Raw genomic sequence first — 22,269 nt, forward strand, 5'->3', positions numbered from 1 at the left:
TAAATTCCCAAGACAGTAGGTTTTCTCACAGTTGATCACTGCTTGACTTCAATAGAATCTTGTTAAATCCCTCAATTCTGAATACTTAGTCCTGTATTTTCCAAGAAAGGATGCTATCCTGTATAGCACAAGAAAATTAATAATCCCATATTCTCTAATATTTAAGTCATTTAAAATTGCACTATCTTTTAAATGACTTATAATGTCCCTCTGATCCTCTTAACAAATTTAGAATATTCACCTTTTTTCTATGACTTCACAATTATGAGGACTCTGGGGTTGTGAATCTCACACCATGCACTCCAATCCCATTCATCTCCTCTCACACCACCCTCCACCCTTGCAACCTCCCAACAAACAGAGAAAAAAAATCTTGTTGTGGAAGCTGTACTGTGTCATGGTGTGTCTCACAGTATACCCTTTTGTCCACACTTCTTTGCTTGCAAATGTTCATTGCAATGAGTCATTGGTCTGGTCCAAGGCTTCTGCTACACTATCAGTACTGAATCCTCACTGGGGCTCCTCTCAGATACCCTGTTGTTGCCCTGTGTAATGGAGATTGTGCAGGTTTGGATCTGTAGGACTGGCCCCTTCATGCATTTCCAGCAGTTCATCAATAGAGTAGATGTTGGGGTAGTCCAATTCAAAGCTCTTGGTCTGGTATCTGAGGTGGTCAGCCCTCAAGCTCTCCTGCTCTCATGCCCTCAGGGCCAGCTCACCAGCAACCAGGGCAGCTCCACCCTGCTGCCCAGAAGTGCAGGAACTGCTCTGCCATATGTTGCAGCCGGTAAGGGTCAGGGACAGTTCACCCACTATCGTGGCTCCAGGATCAGATTTTCTACCTGCCATACCACCACCCAGCAGATAATTGGTGGACTAGCTCACTTGCAACTCCCACATCCAGGGACAGCTCTACTGTGCTGCCCGTGTGAGATATAGAGCTAGCTCTCCCAAGTGCTGCAGCAGGTAAGGGTCAGGGCTGGCTCTTGTATTCTCATGACTTGCCATAGGTGGCACAGGGTGAGGGGAGGAGAGGGCATCCCTCCCTCACCCACACTACCACATGGCAGACAAGTGGGGCCAGTTTTCCCACCCCAGTGTCCTTGAAACCTGCTCACTCTCGCCCCTGACAGCAGGGTCAGCTCTACTATGCTTCCCAGGGATTGCTCTCCTAATATGTTGGCCCCAAATACAGGTCTCCCACCTGCCACAGGTGGTGAGGGGTGAGGATAGAGGGTATCTATCCCTTTTCCATGCCACTTCACAAGAGATGAGTGGTAGCCCACACTTGTATCCTGGGGCTGGCTTACCTGCAATTTCTGTAATGGGAAGAGCCCACTCTCCCAAGTACTGCAGCTGGCTTGGGGTTGGGTCAGTTCTTCGGTTCTCATTCCCTCAGGTCCAGCTCTCCCATGATGCCCAGGTGAGAGTGGGACCAGTTTTGCACAGCCTTCAGACATCAACATGTTCCCGGACAGCAACCCAGACCAGGGACATCCACCTGGCCTTTGGTGATAATAGGCCCCTGCTGCTATAAAGCTGTGGCCCCAGATATGGTTGCAGCGCAGGCCAGGACCCTATCATGTTCCCAGGTGGACCACTGAGTGTCCAGTTCTGCCTCTCTTCATTGTGCCCACACCCGTCTGTTTCTCTTTCTCTTCCATTTCTCCACCATTGACTTGCTCCTCTTAGTGGCTCCTGGGGTCTCTGAGTGTCTGGAGTCATCTCAGGAGTGCTATGCCCTGCTTGTGCATTATGGCCCCAGGCAAGGCTCATCTCAGGCATGGTCTTCCCCACCCCCATGCCTACAAGGCACCCGACCAGCAATCAGCTCAAGCAAGCTCCAATGGCACCAGTCTGGTGGTTGTCTCAGGCTTGAATTTTTTCAGGGACTTTTAGGATACTATTCATTCAGATGTTCATGGATCAGAACACTAAGCATAGACATAGCCTCTCTTCTCTGCCACCTACTGATGCACATGTGACACACCAGCCATATCTACAATGCCTCTCGGGTTAGGAAGAATATCTTATAAGTTATTTGTGCATCATATACTAGATCAAAATAAGTGCTACGTAATTCCTCATCATTCCATTGTTTAGGGTAGTAATAATGAGAATCCTTAATTATGAAAGCCAATTTTCTCCGTTGCAATTAACCATCAGTCTGTAAATAATAGTTTGATATCTTGTAGGTACTCTACTCACAAGCAACCATTCACAAAGCTGTGGTGGGGGTATAATGCCATCTGTACCCAATCCCTGGTACTTCTGACTGTGATGACTCCTGTCCTGGGTGTGATTACATCACTGGTCTTGTGTTATCCTGGTTCACGTCTGTGGCTTTCAGTGTTATCAGTGGTATTTTTATAAGAGGTGGAAAGGTCAGAATGGAAGGAGGTCAGATAACTCAGGCACAAGTGAAAGACACGGGTTATTGAGAGTCAAGGGATGTGAACATCATTGCAAAGCTAGAAGAGCATATTCCTTGGAGGTTCCTGAAGGAAGCAGCGTGCTAACCTGGTTTGGACTTCTGGCCTCCAGAACTGCCAAAAGATTGGGTTATATAGTGGTAAACAACCACACTGGGATAGTTTGTTGTCTCAGCAGCCAGACATCAATATACAAGATTTCAGAGTTCAGTTATCATTTGCAAAATAATTATTCATTAATTCTATACTAATTAGTTCAGTTATCATTTGCAAAATAATTATTCATTAATTCTATACTATTTTCTACTATCTTTTTTTTATAAAGTAGGGACCTATTTCTTGATACTTAATTATCACTATAAACTTTTAAATGTTTTAAATAAGCATAGTATCAATTATAGTCATTGTTCGTGATGATGCTTTACATGTTCCCCAGTTTTCCAAGTGGGAGCCTCTGGGTTCTGGTTTGTAGACACATTAAAGATTGCTATGACCCAACATTGTTTTTTGAGTGGTACTGTGTTTTCTGGCGTAAAAACACATCCCAGGATGTTTGTTTCCTTCTTTCACAGACATGGGATAGGTGACTTCTCTAAGGAGCTCTGGATTCTGTCCAGTGTGATAACATTTCAAAACCAAGATGTACACATCTTGATGCTTTGCAGTCTTTCAAGACTGTAAGAACATGCTCACATGGAGAGTAAAATGTGGGCTGCCTGGCGATGTTTCTGTTAACTTTATTTAGAATAACCCCTCCCCTCGCCCATCGTTCCCTATCCTCTGAGCCTGGCTTTATCATGCCATTGTCCATCTAACTGGAGCAGGAACTTGTAACAGCTGTGTCCCTAAGCCCTACCTGGGAGAACTTAGTAGATATTAGTTGAGTTCTCTTGAGCTTCCTAGATCATACCATGGGAATAACTTCCCTTTTACTCCTCCTTTGATGTCCTAGCAAACTGGATGTGGGTTTTTGTTTTGTTTTGTTTTGTTTGTTTTAAATTAAGTCCAATCCCTTCTCAAGGAGTATTAGATATGTGACCTTGCTTTTGTGATAGCTAATGTCATTCATTCCAACTTACCACATGGTGGAGCTAGCTGTGTGTGGAATCTAAATGTCAGCCTTGACACTAAGCTTGTAGGCTCTGTCTGGAGTCACTGAGGAATGGAGGCTTGCTTTGCTTACTGACATACTTTTGTGGCAAAAATATGTAAAATAAGTCATTTCACTAAAAAGGTTTGGCAAAAGTTAACTTCATGTTACAAAGCTGACACAAGGCAGAGAAGAGGAGGCTCTCCCCACATTTCTGAGGTGGCTGAAAGGATGTAGCATTCTGTCTCTCCAATCACTCCTCCTGCCTGAAGGCTATTTTTGTATTGCAAAGTGTGTCAGTTCACATACAACAGTAACAACTTTAAACCAATGGAGCGAAACAAAAGTGAGTGCTTATTTGGGGCTCTGGAGTGTATGTTTGGGAAGACACACCTGGACCCATGTATAGGAGTAGGTAGCAGACACAGGCTAGTGACGGTTAGCTCATGGCACCACAGTAAGCAAAACACACAGCTCCAAAATGTCTCACATGAGCACTTAGGTGTTGACCTGGACAGTGATAAAGTTCAGTGACTAGGGCACAGCCCCATCAACTATGAGGATCAAGGAAGAACAATTTATCACATTCCTGGGAAGCTACTGCTGGACTGGAGGTAGCAAGAGGCTCAGGAACAAAAGGAGCTATTTCCAGATCTGGGAGGTAATGCCAGCAGGTAACTTGTGGGCACTACAGGACTCCGAAGCTTTGAAGAAAAGGCCAAAGACAACTTGAGTCCCAGTCCTGTCTGTTGAGATCTGCTCAGGTAAATAAAACACCTTTACACTAACGGAGTGCCAAATGATACCAAAAGTGTTCATATAACACATTACATCATGTTAATCTGACTATAAATTATTTATTGGTCACTTAATCTCACGATATGGGCAGAATGTAGAAATAATTGGTGTTAGTTGTGGCTGCATGAAACTGGAGTTTTTAAGACTGGCAAGTACATCTGGAATAGGTAGCTCATTTCCTGGAATCGCAGCCTGTGGGAGGCTGAGGCAAGAGGATTATTATGACCTCAAGGTCAGACTGAGTTACATAAGGAATTGGAGGCCAGTCAGGACTACACAGCAAGGCCTGATTTCAAAACACCACTACCACCACAGGCACACACAAGATGGTGGCTTAAGTAACAGATGTCAGTCTCTGGTACAAGGGCAAGCCCAAAGTGGAGATGCATTGGTCTGGTGTATCAAATCACAAAGTCTGCAGGGACCCTGTATCCCTCTAGTCATGGCTGCCTTTCTTAGGGTCAGATCCCTGTTCTCACGGTACAAACTCGCAGACAGAACTCCATAGTCAGGGGAAAGAACAGAGGCAAGGAAGGAAAGGGTAAAGGGCAGGTGTACAAACTGCTTTATTAGATGTTGTCTTGAGACCACCCCCCCAAAACATACTTAATCTTCCTGACTAGGGATTATCCATACATCAGACAATTCTGTTGGTTATGAGAAATGCAGGGGTAAGGGACAAAGACAGGAGGTAGAGGAAGAAGGGGAAGGGGACAAGGGAGAAAGGAGAAAGGAACAAGAGGGGAGGGGCATTTGCCCAAGGGGAACAAAAGTCTGCCTCTAGCTAAAGAGGAGACAAATGGCAGATTATAAAGGTAAAGAGGGAACCCCAAGTTAGGAGGTTAATTTTAATTGGACATGTTAATTAGGTGAGCCAAAGAGGGCTCTGATTGCTGAGCTATAATACTCTGATAGCTGGACCTTGGTAGTCGGCCTCAGAAGTAAGTGGCCAAGAAAACGAACCTTGGTGGCTAGCTTTAGGAATGTCATTTATTTTTATTTTTTTTTTTTAGCAAGGCAGAGGGAATGGGGTAGAAGGGTAAGGCCTGCCAGAGCCATGCCCTACATTCTAGAGCTGGCTAGAGTCCCTTCAGTGAAATTGGGGCCCACCGATGTGATGAGACACAGTCACCACCTATGTCAGGGATAAAAGACAGAAGCCATTCTGGCTGAATGTGTTGGTTAGCTGTGTTCCATGTAAAAGAAAGAAAGAAGAAAAAAGAAATTACTTTGCTGAATTACTCTTCGTGTGTTCCTTTGTGTGACAAAGAGATTATACTTTCCCCAACACTATGAAGCAAAATTGTCTTATACTAATAGTAGTTGTCATTTATCTATTGCCTACAGTGCCCTAGGGACTCACACTCAATATTTCCAACAAGACTTCCACTTTAAAGAGGGGTTGTCATTATCTTCATTTTACAGACAGGGAAATGGGGGCATGGAATGATTTACAAACTTGTCTGGGTTTGTGCCATTGGTAAAATCTAGGCTGCAGAACACTGGATGAACAGGAGTAGGCACTGCTGTGAGACTCTTTGCCTACCTACCCACTAGTGCAGAGACTGGGAAGCAAGCGAGCTCCCAACCGGTGCATGCGTTCCGAGTGATGGTGCCAACTTTCCTTTCTAAGCCTTGGTTACTGTTCTCAGTCCTCATCATAACAGCAACACACAGGATTCTCTTAGAAATTAAATGCAGCAGCATTCATGAAAGTACTTAGCTGGTTTCTGGCACACGGGTAGCTCTGAATTCCTTTTCCTTCCTCTCCATATAGCTCCATGCCCTTAGCACTGAAAGTAGATCCTAAACACCTTGGTCAGACAAGCCCACTGGGAAATCTAACCTTTAAGCGACCTGTACTTTCACAGATCAGAATTGAGCAGAGCAATCTCCTTAGAAACAGCCTGCCATGCTGGCGTCTTGTCCCACTTTGCTAATGACCAACAGTACCAGTCATCAGCACTTGCCCGCTAAGCCAAAGGGGGCTTTTAAATCTGCACTGATTGGATGCCGTGGGGCTGGGTTGACAAGTAGCCTCCTGCTCCATTTCTAGATGCGAGAGTCAGTGAATTAATAGCTTGCCGCATTGTTTTCTAACACAGCCAATTAAGTGAACAGTCTGAATCTTTTGGCCAGCAGGCGGCAGCCTTTGCTAACATAATGGTCGGTACTCCTCTGTCTGGCAGAACCCCACCAAAAACTGGGTGCCTGTGAAGTTTACATGGTGTAGTCTTTAAATTGGGGCGGGGCACAAATCTCGGCAGATAGAATTCCGAGAACTGGAATGGGGGCAAACCCCGTGTTGGTTTTTATCCACCTCCAGCTGAAATCGAGAGTTTTGATTCAATTATGAACACAAGTCAAAGATAATTTGCAGCTCCCACTCGGGACAGCTAGAAACCCTGCTCACACTCTTCATCGCTTTAAAACTGCAGTAACTGTGGAACCTGCTGCTAGCTCTTGTTATTTAGCACATTAATAAAGAAGTACACATAGAACCATATCACAAATCTGTTGGTTTTGTTTTGACATTTTAATACCTACCTTTTGATACCACTGGCTTGCTTTGAATTGCTATAGATGGTTTTATTTAGTTTTAAGTGTATTTACTTTAAAGCATTTTTTTTTAATGATGAGAAATCTACAGACTTCACCACGCTGTCAACTGGTCCATAATTTAAACCCAGTACCAAGAGCATCCAGTGACAAGGCTACCAGAACAGTCTCTAGAAAAAGGAAGATCAAATGATTTTTTTTTCTTTTTTGTACTCAATAGTTGTGACTTTACTCTTATCCTTCCATCTTTTCTAAAGGTGTGTGCCATATCTGTATGAAACTGTTTGCCGCGACGCCTGGCAGAGTACACTTTAACCTCAGGGTGAGATTTTGGCGTATTCAGATCACATTACTAACAAAAGCTTCAGTGTCTAGGACGCCTGCCATCCCCGGCCTAGGGAAGGAAGAGGCACCAGCTCTTCCAGCTGCTTTCACATCTTTGTTCCGCTTGATTTATTGCCAGGACTCAGGGATCCCCGACAATTACTTCCTTTTCGGCAAGAAGCCCTGCGTTCCCTCGAAGCGTCACTTCTAGAATCTAGTCTCCTCTTCTTCCTCCCTTAAGAAATATTCTGAAATGTGTTTAATAGGAGGGGGGAAAGTGTTCTTAACCCCCCACCCCCATCTTCTTGTTTCCTTTCTCCCAAGTAAGGGAAGCCTCACTAATTGGGCAGACCCAGCCTGGGGCCAGGTACATTGTCCATTTTCCTGATACTTTATCCCTGAGTGTTGTCATGGAGACTACAGGAACCAAACAAGTCCACTGGAGGAATGTTACCTAACACTTTCTCATTCTTGGTCGCTGAACCATCTTCCCAGCTGGATCTTCCAACTGCCTCTATCCCCACTGCTCCCCAGCCTTGCTTTTCCACCCCTAAGTAAACCTGTTTTCTTCTGCTGTGCTAAAGTACCATAGTCCAAGCAACTTAAGGGAAAGAACTTTATTTGGCTCACAGTTCCAGAGAGATAAGAGTTCCTGTTGAACTGGCGTGGTGGTGCACACCTTTTATCCCAGCACTTGGGAGGCAGAGGCAGGCAAATTTCTGAATTCGAGGCCAGCCTGGTCTACAAAGTGAGTTCCAGGATAGCCAGGGCTACACAGAGAAACCCTGTCTCGAAAAAAACAAAACCAAACCAAACCAAACCAAACCAAACCAAACCAAACCAAACCAAACCAAACCAAAACAAAACAAAACAAAACAAAACAAAACAAGAGTTCCTGTTGGCAAAGTAGAGCCATGGTAACAAGCAGCAGGCACAGCAAGAGTTTGAAGACCAAACTGCAGCCATAAGCACGAAGGGAGAGAAACCAGAAACTGCAGGAGGCTCTTGCTTTCAAAGTCCACCCCCCAGTGACATACTTCCTGAAGCAAAACCACATCTCTCCAAACACTTTCACCAACTGGGGACTTGAGTATTCATACCTGCAATTATTACAGAGGACATTTTCATTTGAACCTCTACTACGTCCCGTATTCCCTAAAAGGACACCAACAGCATCTGCAGTGGCAAAAATAACAAAAGCAGGAAGATGCTCTCTTATTTCTTGAAGGCTGACGCTGTCCCCGTCATGTGCCCTTTAGACCAGCCATTGAGTATCGGTAGTGCTCATCAAATCTGCATTCATAGGGAAACAGAGACTCCGATCTTTTCCAGAGCTTTACACATGTATCCAGAAGAACATTCTGGATTAGGGTGAGTCCTGATTCCATTGTCTGGTCCTTTTGAGACGAGAAGAGGACATGGAGAGAGGATGAAAATGGGGGCAGTCAGTGGCCATCACAGTTGTGAGCTAAGGAGGTCTGGGACCATCAGAAGCTGGAAGAGGGAAGGGAAGACTCAGGGGGAACATAGATTGATCATATATTGATTTTTGGAACCCTAGACTCGGGAAAGATGAAGGAAAATGATCCAGCTGTTTTGAGACACTAATTTATAGTTCTTTGTTGCAGCACACCTGGGAAACTAACAGGAAAGCAAACACAAAGTGTTCATTTCACGATGAAGCCAATGAGGTGGCTCTCACTGCTCCCATTTGTCAAATGCAGAAACCTGGGCAGAGAGGCTTTGTCCAGGTGCATAATTCTTTTTATTCATAGGGACATTTTTAATAAAATGAACTATTCTTCTTATATAAAATTATTCCATTCCCTGTGGCTCAGGTCAGTCCTTCTCATCCCACATGCCCTGGCCCCTAGCGTTTGGGTTCCAGAGATGGCCCACTACAGTGAACTTCAAACCATGTCTGCAAGCTGTCCGGCTGACCTGTGTCAGGGATTCAATGATGTCAGCTCACACAACTCAAGGGCTCAAGCCTATCAATGTCCCAAATCCCCAGCTTGTCAAAAGTCACCTGGTTTGAACTGACAGCAGGGTTTTCATTTGGGGGGAGAAAAAAACACCAAAGGATTTTTACAAGATTTGCTGTAGAAGTGCCAATCCTGTCACTTTAGGTGAAGCTCATACCAGTTCAGGTGGCTGCTCTAGTCTCACCAGGTGGGTGGCCTCAGGCACATACCTGAGCTTCTACTATGACAATATTGGCTCATCTCAAAGGCTTCTTCTAGACTGAACATTTCAAACAAGAAATATAATAAAAAGAAAGAAAGAAAGCAGACTAAAAAAAAATGTTATCTTCTTCCAAATGCAATAAGAGGGTTATGTTATAATAGAATGTGGATATGGCCAGAGAGCTGCCTGCCACAAACAAGAAGCAGCAGATTTTTCTAAATAAGAAAATCTGAAATAAAGAGCCGGTTGACTCCCTTCTCTCCAGTGCCTGTCTCATGTTTAAAAGGGACATAAAGGCGAAGACTAAAAGCCTACTCTGAGTTGGCATTTTACAGAACATCACATAATTTTTTTTTATTATTAATTTTGTGTAGTCGGGGCACAGGACCATATAGGAGAGTCCTTATCTCTAGTGCATGAGCCACGACTTGTGTGCTCTTTCCTGGAGTCAGGGGCAACCGTTCCCATCTTACTTTCTTCTGTATTTTAAGAATGTAGAACGATGCCTTGTATTTGAGCCCCAAGCTAGTGTGTGAGCCGCAAGGCTTGGTATTGCCATTAGATGGTGGGGCTCACTCCTCGCCTGCCTTGACTCTTCTGTGATGCTGGTGAATTTCTCAGTGGGTTTGTTCCTCACAGGTTTCTGAAGGGGTTGATTCACACACAAAGACTTTGGTTCCTGGGACATGCTGAGTGCTTATTTATAGTTATTTATGATTTTTATGTGAGTGGCCAGTTTGTAAGGTAGTAGGAAATTAACACATCTGGCTCTTCATCATAAACAAACCTAGACACACAGAAGCGATGGGTTTCGGTCCAACTGCTTTGATGCTATTTCTGACTGCCATGACTGTGAAACTAATAAACATTTTCCCCTCCTCTTCTATTGTTTAGAACTTACTTAACTTACGTCTGTGGTGATGAGGATTGGTGCCAATGCCCAGTGCAAGCTCGACAAGTACTTTACCATTAAGCTACATCTCTAGCCCATCTTAGAAGGGGTAACAAAACACCCATGGACGGAGTTACAAAGTTCAGAGCAGAGACTGAAGGAAAGGCCATCCAGAGACTGCCCCACCTGGGGATCCATCCCCTAAACAACCACCAGACCCAGACACTATTGTGGATGCCTACAAGAGCTTGCTGATAGGAGCCTTATAAAGCTGTCTCCTGAGAGGCTCTGCCAGTGCCTGACAAATACAAAGGTGGATGCTCTCAGCCAACCATTGGACTGAGCACAGGGTCCCCAATGAAGGAGCTAGAGAAAGGACCCAAGGAGCTGAAGGGGTTTGCAGCCCCATAGGAGGAACATCAATATGAACTAACCAGTACCCCTAGAGCTCCCTGGGACTAAACCACCAGTCAAAGAAAGCACATGGTGGGACTCATGGCTCTAGCTGCATGTGTAGCAGAGAATCGCCTAGTCGGTCATCAATGGGAGGAGAGGCCCTTGGTTCTGTGAAGGCTGTATGCCCCAGTATAGGGGAATGCCAGGATCACAAATGGGAGTGGATGGGTTGGGGAGAAGGGGGAGGAGGGAGGGAATAGGGGATTTTTGGAGGGGAAACTATAAAAGGGGATAAGATTTGAAATGTAAATAAAGAAAATATCTAATAAAAAAGAAATTTAAATGTGTGTTCTGAGCAATGGCTTGTGCTGTAAGATCGAGAATTGACAAGTGGGACCTCATGAAACTGCAAAGCTTCTGCAAGGCAAAAGACACCATCAATAAGACAAAAAAACCACCAACAGAGTGGGAAAGGATCTTTACCTATCCTAAATCAGATAAGGGACTAATATCCAATATATATAAAGAACTCAAGAAGGTGGACTCCAGAAAGTCAAATAACCCCATTAAAAAATGGGGCTCAGAACTGAACAAAGACTTCTCACCTGAGGAATACCGAATGGCAGAGAAGCACCTGAAAAAATGTTCAACATCCTTAATCATCAGGGAAATGCAAATCAAAACAACCCTGAGATTCCACCTCACACCAGTCAGAATGGCTAAGATCAAAAATTCAGGTGACAGCAGATGCTGGCGAGGATGTGGAGAAAGAGGAACACTCCTCCATTGTTGGTGGGATTGCAAGCTTGTACAACCACTCTGGAAATCAGTCTGGCGGTTCCTCAGAAAATTGGACATAGTACTACCGGAGGATCCAGCAATACCTCTCCTGGGCATATATCCAGAAGATGTCCCAACCGGTAAGAAGGACACATGCTCCACTATGTTCATAGCAGCCCTATTTATAATAGCCAGAAGCTGGAAAGAACCCAGATGTCCCTCAACAGAGGAATGGATACAGAAATTATGGTACATTTACACAATGGAGTACTACTCAGCTATTAAAAAGAATGAATTTATGAAATTCCTAGCCAAATGGATGGACCTGGAGGGCATCATCTTGAGTGAGGTAACACAATCACAAAGGAACTCACACAATATGTATTCACTGATAAGTGGATATTAGCCCAAAACTTTGGATACCCAAGATATAAGATACAATTTGCTAAACGCATGAAACTCAAGAAGAATGAAGACCAAAATGTGGACACTGTGCCCCTTCTTAGAATTGGGAACAAAACACCCAGGGAAGGCGTTACAGAGACAAAGTTTGGAGCTGTGATGAAAGGATGGACCATCTAGAGACTGCCGTATCCAGGGATCCATCCCATAATCAGCTTCTAAACGCGGACACCATTGCATACACTAGCAAGATTTTGCTGAAAGGACCCAAATATAGCTGTCTCTTATGAGACTATGCAGGGGCCTAGCAAACACAGGAGTGGATGCTCACAGTCAGCTATTGGATGTATCACAGGGCTCCCAATGGAGAAGCTAGAGAAAGTACCCAAGGAGCTAAAGGGATCTGCAACCCTATTGTTGGAACAACATGATGAAATAACCAGTACCCCGGAGCTCTTGTCTCTAGCTGCATATGTATCGAAAGATGGCCTAGTCGGCCATCAATGGAAAGAGAGGCCCATTGGACTTGCAAACTTTATATGCCCCAATATAGGGGAATGCCAGGGCCAAAAGAATGGGAATGGGTGGGTAGGGAAGTGGGGGGCGCTATGGGGGACTTTTGGGATAGCATTGGAAATGTAATTGAGGAAAATATGTAATAAAAATATTAAAAATTAAAAAAAATAAATTTGTGTTCTGTGTGTGGAAGGTACATATACAAGTGCATTTACATACATGTGGAGACTAGGAAGCAACGTGGGTGTCTGTCCTTAGGCACCACCTGTCTGTCTGTTTTCCTTCCTTCCTTCCTTCCTTCCTTCCTTCCTTCCTTCCTTCCTTCCTTCCTTCCTTCTTTCCTTCCTTCCTTTCTTTCTTTCAGACAAGGTCTCTCACCAATCTTGAAGTAGTCTAGGCTGGCTGGTTAGCAAGCCCCAGGCCCCTTCTCAGTGCTGGGATGCAAGTAGGCCACCACACCTAGCTTTTTTTTGGGTGGGGGAGATCCTGGGGAAAGAACTCAGACCTTGGTTTTACAAGATGAGCATTTTACTGAGTTATCTCCACCATGCCTAGGTTTTTATTGTGAGATACAGACTCACTGAGTTGCCCGAACTATAACTTCAAACTCACTATGTAGTCCAGACAGGCCTTAAACTTGAGATTCTCCTGCCTCAGTTTACCTGGTGACTGAGATTACTGGCTTGCACTGCTGGACCTGGCTTGAATTGTCTCTATCCTCTATAGCACTGGTGGAGTTTACAGCACAGCTTAACTGCATGCTTAACCAATACGCCATATTTATATCCCTGGGCTGAGAGGGCAACACAGGCATTTGTCTCCATGGAGGGGTGCCAATGGGAGATGGTGGGGGTGACAGCAGTAGGGGAGAACGAACTGCTTCCTGTTCCTGCACAGCAAGCAGCTTATTCCAGATTGTAGTGTTTACAGAACCCCTCCCACCAAGGCACAGACTTCCCTGAGATCAGAATGCCCCAGAACTATGTGGACAGTCTTCTAAGCGACTGCAGTCTACACATCCCAATCGTTGTCCCTTGCCTGAGGCAGTCACTGTGTTCTGCAGCCATTACTTCTTGATACTTCAGTATTCCACTTTTCCTTTTATTTAAAAAAAAACTTCATTATCTAGTTAATGTTTCTTTATAGTAAATTTCCGTGGATGAAATAATTGGATTGCTGTGCTGTTGTTGTTGTTGTTTTTAACTTGGCTGGTATACACACAAATATCTATTTTTATATAATATAAAAATATTATAAAATATAATAATAGAAGGAGGGGCAAGTTGGAAGTCATGTGTAGTAGCTCCTCCTTTTCACATATCATACGGTGCTCGTAAACATTATCCCTTTCTTTACTGTGCCTGTCACTCAATTCCCTCATGCTCTCCAGAAACTCCATGCTTATTACCAGGTACCTGCCCCTGAAGAAACTTAACAACAACAACAACAACAACAATTTACAAACATGTATGCAGGGGCTGGAGAAATGACTTGAGGTTAAGAACACTTGCTGCTCTTGCAGAGGACTGGGCTTGGGAACCCAGTACCCACATGGCAGTTCACAACCATCCCTAACTCCAGTTCCAGAGAATCCTATGACCTACTCATACTCATGAACAAAAGCATGTGTGTGTAATGTACGTTACCATACATTAGCCTTTTACCGTCTTTTGTCTTTTAAAGAAAACTTTCAGTATTTTCAAGTCTTAGTTAGAATAGGCCCTAGTTCTTTAGCCTTAATTTCTTCCTGTTTCACCCCTCAAGACACTATGCCTCACACTTCCTCTCGCTAATTTTCTTAGCTTTTAGGATAACGTTTGTTATATTAATTTTAGACACAAAATAAAAGATAACTAATGGCATTACAGCATAGCCCATTGCCTGACTTACTCTGAATGTCAACCCCTAATAAAATGAGATATATGGAGTCCATTAGAAGATACCTACATGCACTTCACTAACTAACACCCAACTTATTCCGAGTCTCTTACCAAAATATGCGGTACAAGGAATCAAGGAAAGCATGCAAGACATTGCCCCTGCCCTGAAATTGCTTACCCTCTAGTTGGAGACCTTTCTTGACAGTTAAAAAATAAATGCCAATGAATGTGAGAGGCAGTATGTGCTGGAAGATCTCACACCACATGAGGGACCAGGAAAGACTTTGCAGAGAAGAGAGATGGGATTTGGACCAAACCTTAGAGGGAGGTTTGGATTTGAAACAGAAGACAAAGAGAGTGTTAAGAAGCCTAATGTCTGTGATTCAGATGCTCTGTCAGTGAAATAAGCCACTTCCTGCATCCTAGAACATGGTTAAACAACTTCTCTGAAATGGAGCCAAGAAAGCAGCTACCTATTCATAAACGGTGTCTCTCGCCAGTCTGGGGAGTGACAGTTCTTGAATGCATGCTCAAGATGCTATGAAATGGACCGTCTCGGTTTCTCCTCTGCACAGAGTTGGCCATTTACTCACCGTCCCACTTTCTCAGCCAGAATTACTCAAGACCCCCTTTCCCACCTCAAGAGCTCCAAACCCTCCCTCAACACACAGGAAGTCTTCTTACTGTTTTGCTTGTTGTTTACAGAGTATGTGGGCCCGGATCTTACATTCAAAGCCAAGCTGCCTTCCTTCCTTATCATCTGTAATCCCCTTAGAATTTTTCTTAAAGTCTCAATGATATCCTCTCATAAACTCCCTTCTTTGCTGACCAAGTTAAGCACAGTTGCTGATTTTGCAAGATACATGCTAAGGCAAAGTTAAGTCTCCAGTCTTTGTATCACGTGACTGCTCCTGGCCCCGCCCTCTCCGTGTTAATATCTTTTATCAGAGCTGTGCAACGTATTTCAAGTGAGCCTCAATGTTCTTCCTGTCCCATCCCGAATATTGACGGTAACTTGATAGCCTATCTCAAAACTGGTTTGTGGGATTCTTTTTCTCATTGTAGTTAAAATAGCTTGCCTTGTAAATGCCAGAAAATATTTTTGCCAATTAAGGGTTTTTATGAAGAACAGTGTCAAACGCTTTCTAGAAAGGTGTTTAAATTGTTTGGCTGCTCCATCCGTTAACATTTTCCTTTGCAGTTTAACCTCACAGGTTTGCAGGATGGTTTCCCTGCACTGGAAAAAAAAAAGTGATTTCTTTGTAATTAAACATAACTTCCTTAGAGATTCTTACGTTCAAGCTGTGGTTTAGAGCTTCAAAACGCTTTTCCCCTGCTGCTGAAATCATGAAGTCTGTGGTCTCCGAGCTCTCTTGTAAAAGCCTCTCTCTTTACAGAGTAGGAGCCATCACAGCGCCGGTCCTATTCAGCTGCTGCCGCTGATAATTTCAAAGACATATTCACAGAGTCCTGCTCTGCATCAGGCATCTGTTATGTGGTTACAGAGTGTTTGTAGCACTGAATCTCCTTTCAAGTTTCCACTTCCATGTGGGATTGTCTGCTTGAGAAAGGCTTTGTGCTTTCCAGCGTGTTTCCTGTTTTCCTTGGGAGAGCTCCGTACTGTAATCATATTTCCATTCCAAGTTGCCTAGGCTGATTTGCTTAACTGTTCCGATGCCTTCCTTCCCAGTGTCCAAATTTGCACCCCTGCAGTACAGTTTCATTGCTTGCTTCATATGGGAAGGGAACATCTCACTTCTGCCTCATTCCTATTTTTTTTTCCTCTGCTCCGTTTATCTGAGCACTTGTCACATCCTTCCAAGACCTGAGATTCGACACCTCACTTTGGGTTTTCTAGGGCTTGGATGGATGTCAAGATGATTTATAAAGCCCTGGTGCCCAGTGTCATGGGCCAGTGTTACCATCAGGTGAGCAGCAGTTTCTCCTCAGCTTACCCAGCCTGGCTTATTGATTAGGACCACGGCAAGATGCAGCTCTTGCCCTACGTGCCCAGCAAGTCTGTTTTACAAGCCAATCCACTTGTCCACGGGGGGCATCGTTTCAGCCATCATTGCATGGCCTGCCTTTGGCACTTTTTTTGATTCTCATTCATAGACCACAGTTACCTATAATTAAATTCTGCCAACGGTGCATGAATTATTTTATCTAGTCATATTTAATTTTCCTCGTTCTTCTCTGGGCATTCTTCTGTGAGCTCCAGGCCTCATCCTGTAGCTCTTTTGTCTATATCTGAAGCCAAAGTTAGATTGATGATACATTGGGCCTTTAGGTACTTTGTACTGCTCCCCATAGCAAATATATTCACCCTGTTAACACAATAACGTTTTTACATGTGATTCTTAAGAGCCCCAAAAGCCACCAGAAGATGCTAAGTGTTCCTTTAGACTGATGGCTCTTTATCAGACGTCCTTGGACCTTGCTCAAGTGCATTTGTGTTTACCACATATATGAAGGAGGTCTCCAGATGTTAGAAGCAAGTGTCAGATCCCCTGGATCTGGAACTACAGGTGTTGAGCCCCAGTGCTGAGAAGCAATCTCAGGTTCTCTGCAAGAGCAGCAAATCCTCTTAACCACCGAGCCATCCTCCACTGCCAACATTTAATTCTTCACAAGTGGACGTTTGGGGTTGCTGGCATCTGGCGGGTAGAAGCCAGAGCTGCAAATACATTTTCTACGCCAGACATGGCAGATCGCTCAACAAAAAAGTTATATATCTTCAAAATCTGATAGTGTTTGAGAGTATGAAGGATTCTAAGCCTGGAGTTCAGTTTCTAGAAGGGTCTGCTGTAGCCGTTCTCCAGCTAGTGAAGGGCAGCCGCGACTATCCAAAGGCAGAGGGAAAGAAAAGAGCTATGTTGTCTTTTAAAGACACAAAAACAGGTTCCATTCAAAGTGACTTGGGGGTCTCCATGCCGTATATGTTCTTTATCAGTTCCATGTCCTTCCTGATGCAATCATTGTTTCCTCTATCTTAAGCATTCGGCACAGACAGCCCCACACAGAGCTCTGGAGTTACCACTGCCTGAGAAACTTAAGCAGACAATGAGGTAATTTACCAAGCACTTGAAGCTCATTCTGGCTAGTGAAGAAAGCAGGGCTAATGGTAGGATTAAGGTGGACTGGGCCTTGCAGCAACTAGGCTCAGCTGGTGGCAGTAGGTAGAGGGAGAAGCTGGCCTGACAGAGAACCCTAACTATTCTCTGCCTGTGTATTGAATTTGGGGGGAGTTAAGAAAAAGAAGGAATATTTACTAATGTCTGTTCTGAAAAACAAAGCAAAACAATAAAAAAGCAACAAAGCAAAACAAAAAAAGCAACCCGATTCCCTGGAGGGCCTGGAAGGCCTTTGGATCATGCGCTGAGCACAAAGGTCAGTGCAGAAGCCCTGCAATGTCAGGTGAAGCTCTCTGGAGCAAGTTGCAAACAAAGGCCGAGACGAGAAGGAGTGAGAATCATCCATCTGGTCGTGGACTCTGACCAAGTGGCCTCAGCCAGGGAGGAAATTGTAAGACAAGATGGAAAGAAGAACAGACTTCGGGCTAGAGGAAAAGCCACTCAGAGAGCTAGTACACAGCTCTCAGCAGAGAGGCTGGGCCAGGCCCAAGGGAAGGCCCAGCCGCCTTCCAAGATAAAGAGTCCATCTGTTTCCTGCATTTTTCACAATTAGCCTCCAATGGAGACTTCTCAGGAGAGGGGAGGGAGGGAGGGAGGGAGGGAGGGAGGGAGGGAGGGAGGGAGGGAGAGAGAGAGAGAGAGAGAGAGAGAGAGAGAGAGAGAGAGAGAGAGAGAGAAACTTGGGTTGAATCAGGGCATCATCTGCCAGCTTTGCTGTGGAGAGAAGGAAGGCCACTGAAGCACTGTAGTCTCTTAGTGTCCATCTCTTGTCCCTCTACAGGACTGGGCTCATAGCTTACTTAGTAACCCATGGGGACATTGACAAAGGCTATCCTGATTACAGCCCCATCAGGTCTCCTGAACTTGAGCAGGCTGACAATGGACCAGACCTTTCTCGAAAGAATCAGTTCTGTATTTAGACACAAATTTTTGTTTTGTTTTGTTTTGTTTTGTTTTGTTTTGTTTTGTTTTGTTTTGTTTTGTCTGGCCTGAATGGTTTAGATGGGCTTACAGTAAAGATCATCTTGAAGCCTGGGAACACATTTTTTTCTCTGAGCTCAGGGGAGTCGTCTGCCATGTACCCTGGGTAATCCAAGCATGACCTTCCCGCATTCTTCCATCTAGAGGAAATGGTTTCAATCTCTCTCACCGGAGGAGTGCAGTTCTGTTATTATCTTCTTGACAGTGTCTGAGATTTAGGAAGCTTTCTATGTGCTCAGGCTCATCCTTGTCAATCAAGGCAGGCCATCCCCACTGGGGTGACATACTTAGTATCCAAATGGAAATCTTCTTCCTCTTTGCTCTCACTATACTTGGAACGTGTGAAACTGACTTTAAGGTTTTCCTCTAGTTGCCTCTACCAGGGTTCTTACATGGTCAGCCCAAGTCAAGCTACATTTAGGATTAAAGAATGTGGTCAAGGAAGCTGGCAGACCCAGGGTAAAAGAAGTTTTGTTCAGACTAACAGTGGGGTCCACCAGAGCATGGCCCATCCATAGTATTCTTTGGAAAAACTACCAAAGTCATTGGTGTAAGAGCAATAATATCCTCCCTTTGAATGGTTCACAGAGGATATGTTCTTTAAACCACATAGCAGGGCAATGATGGCACAGTTTTATTTTCAGCACTAGAGAGGCAGAGGCAGACACAGGCAGATCTCTGAGTTGGGGGACAGCCAGGGCTACACAAGTGAAACCTTGTCTAAAAAAAAAAAACAAAAACAAAAAAAAAAAACAAAAAAACAAACAAAAAACAAAAAACAAACAAAAAAAAAAGCAAAAAAGAAACAAGCAAAAACCAACTAAACAAAACCACATCAGATCAAATCAGCTCCGTGTCTAAAGCTCTGAGATACTTAGGAATAGATTGCTTTCTGTTGTTTGAGATGTAAATGTTTCTTTATATCTCCCATCACATACCTGGTCTGAAAGGACAGGAAGAGAACAGGAATCTGTTCCATGAAAGGGAGGAGAGGAAGAGCTATGGAGAGGAGAGGGGCTGGGAAGTCTCTCCCAGGAGAAATCACAGTGACAGCCTGCTGGCGAGGGCTGAAGGGCTTGAAAGGACAGAAATGCTGAATATTGAGGAAACGTGTGTGATTTCCTAGTGTTGTGTGAACACCCTGCCCTCTGGCTGCCTCCTTTCCATCCCTGGCAGTGCTCTAACACGTCAAGAAAACCGAGTTTTATCCTCAAGTGCCTGGTCAGTTGTGTCTGGTGCCAGCAGAAGAGGGAATGACTTGTCTACAGATGTTGGAGCAGGAAGCCGAGAACAGCTGCATGAGTCAAGATGTGAATGAGACCAAGAATTTACAGGGCAGGCAAATTAAAACCAGAGCACTTCTGAGAAATTAAGATGCCAAGAATTCACAAACATCCCAGGGAGGTCACAGTGTTTTTGGTCCATTCTATGAAAAGCTCAAAGGATAGGCAACTGTGACATCTGGATTGTTAGTATTCACCTGCCTGTAGATAGAACCAGACATCTCAGAAACCCACAGGTCACTGTTAGATGAAGTTTATTCCAGTCATTCATTGAAGAGATGAAGAACAAGTGCTTTATGCCATAACCAAGGGGGTATGATGCTGCGGGGGTATGATGCTGTCCTGCTTTGATGAAGGCCCTTGGTCCTGTGAAGGCTCTATGCCCCAGGAAAATGCTAGGATCACGAATGGGAGTGGGTGGGTTGGGGAGCAGGGGAGGGGGGAGGGTATAGGGGATTTTCAGAGGGGAAACTAGGAAAGGGGATAACATTTGAAATGTAAATTAAAAAATCTAATAAAAAAATTAAAAAATATAATGGACTGAACCTTTGAAACTGTAAGCCAGCCCCTATTAACTGATGTCCCTTTTAAAAGTTGCTTTGGCCATGGTGTCTCTCCACAGCAATTAAACTCTAAGTAATACAGATGGCGAATAAGATAAACAAGGACTCTAACTGTATAGAGTTGACATTATGGGGGGAGTGGGGGGAAAGGGGGTAAGAGATGATAAACTTTTAATCACATAAATGGAAATTAATGATAGTTTCTTAAGAGATGATAAACTTTTAATCACATAAATGGAAATTAATGATAGTTTCTATTTGATGTTGTTAATAGGGTACTCTTAATAGAAAACATCACAGTGGCCTGTTTAAGGTAGTGAGTGAAGTCACTAAAACAAACAAGATTTTGTTGAAATTTAAAGTTAAAGAACTCTCCACATTAGTGAGCATAGGGAAGACTGTTCCAGGGAGAAGCAGCAGCAGGTCCAAAGGGCCCAAGGGAAAAAGAGATAGAAAAATCCCAGAAACTCATGGAATTCCTAGGACAAAAACTTAACTGAACAGTTAGTAAGGGTCAGGAGGGAGGATTTTGAGTTGGATAATGGTAGTCAAGGTTTTAAGGTTTAGGGAACAGGATTAGAATTTTTACATCCTTTTGTTTTTTTTATAAATTGCTTGTCACTGAAATACAATACATTTCTTTCCTCCATCCAGACCTACACACACACACACACACACACACACACACACACACACACACACACACACACAAACTGTTTTGGTGGTGTGTATTGGCTTCAAGACTGACCACTGTACATTGAACAATCAACAGGGAACTCACAAATCCTTCTCCCAATAGTCATTAGTTGCCTGGAGTTCTTTGTCTAGAAGTGAGAGAGACCCTGTGAAATTTTCCCCTTCCACATTAACATGTCCATTGTCATTGCCAGTGTTGCCATCTTGTTTATGCAGATTTCTAGGAGAGAATGTGTCATAGTAGACTTTCTGATATTCTGGTTCTTGGCAATCTTTCTACCCTGCTCTTCTGAGATATTCCGTGAGCCACACAGATGGAGGAGTTGTAACATAGATGCATCCACTATGGCTGGGCACTCCATAGTCTCTGGATCTCTGTATTGTATCCAGCTGTAGCTTTTGGGGGATGTTCTCCATGTGCCATAAATATAAGCTTCTTTGACGAGGGGTGGTAGCTATACTTATCTAGAGGCTTAAGGATAAGATTTAGAATGTAGTAAAGAGTTATGCTTGCCTAACAAAATGGTGGCAGTAGATTTTTTTTCTAATGTTCATGCCCTTACCAGCCCTAGGAAGCTGTGTAAGTTTCTAGTACTAAGCATGACTTCCCACCTGTTTACTGGGCCTTAAGTTTAATTAGACAGCTGTTGGTTGACACCAACTGGAGAATGCTACTTAGTGCACCATTATGCATACCATGCCATGCTTGTCATTGTGCTTCATAGATGTTTCAGCCGGGTAGAACCGGGTAGAATTCTGTTCTTCTCACCACTCCCTGAAGAGAAGATTGAAGGATTTTAAAAGTAGGAATGACATCATTTTGTGCTATAAAGGACAGAGTGACAAGGAACAGAAGTGGAAGCAACAAGATGGTAAGGAATACTATCTCTAATCCGAGTAAGAAATGATCAGAAAACAGCCTTAGAAATGTAGGGTGATGGGCCTTGCTGGGTGTTGTTATTGTGTAATACGGAATTGGGTTTTATGGTAAAGTGGATGAGGCATGAGACGAATTAAAAGCTTTATTCATTTGGCAACTGAGTGTTGAGTGTCTACTGTGTGTAAGTCACTGGTCTAGTTATTTGAGACATACCACAAAAAATACAGTGTCTCTCCCATTGTGCTTACATTTATCACTGACCACTGGATTGAGCAAATAACTTGGTAGTTTTGTGAGTTATATTGAGAAAGAATGAAGCAAATATGGGTTGAAATGAATCAGAGGATCAATTTTCAACATTTCACAAGACCCATGAGCCATCCACTGGTGAGCTTTAGTGGTTAGTTGAATGTAGATTCCAAAGAATGTTTATGGATTAGGGAATAATAAGCATGGAGATGGCATTTAATGATATA

The 22,269-nt window shown here is 43.8% G+C and overlaps 1 non-coding gene across 1 annotated transcript; it reads right to left on the reverse strand.

The window, feature by feature from the left end:
* Positions 1-1,891: 1,891 nt before the first annotated feature.
* Positions 1,892-2,021, reverse strand: LOC115032469 (small nucleolar RNA SNORA17). Its single transcript, XR_003838143.1, has one exon. It is a non-coding gene; the product is annotated as a small nucleolar RNA SNORA17 (small nucleolar RNA).
* Positions 2,022-22,269: the final 20,248 nt, after the last annotated feature.

This window comes from Mus caroli, unplaced genomic scaffold, assembly GCF_978045245.1.
Source record: "Mus caroli unplaced genomic scaffold, Mus_caroli_1 scaffold_1, whole genome shotgun sequence".
Classification (NCBI taxonomy): Eukaryota; Metazoa; Chordata; class Mammalia; order Rodentia; family Muridae; genus Mus; species Mus caroli.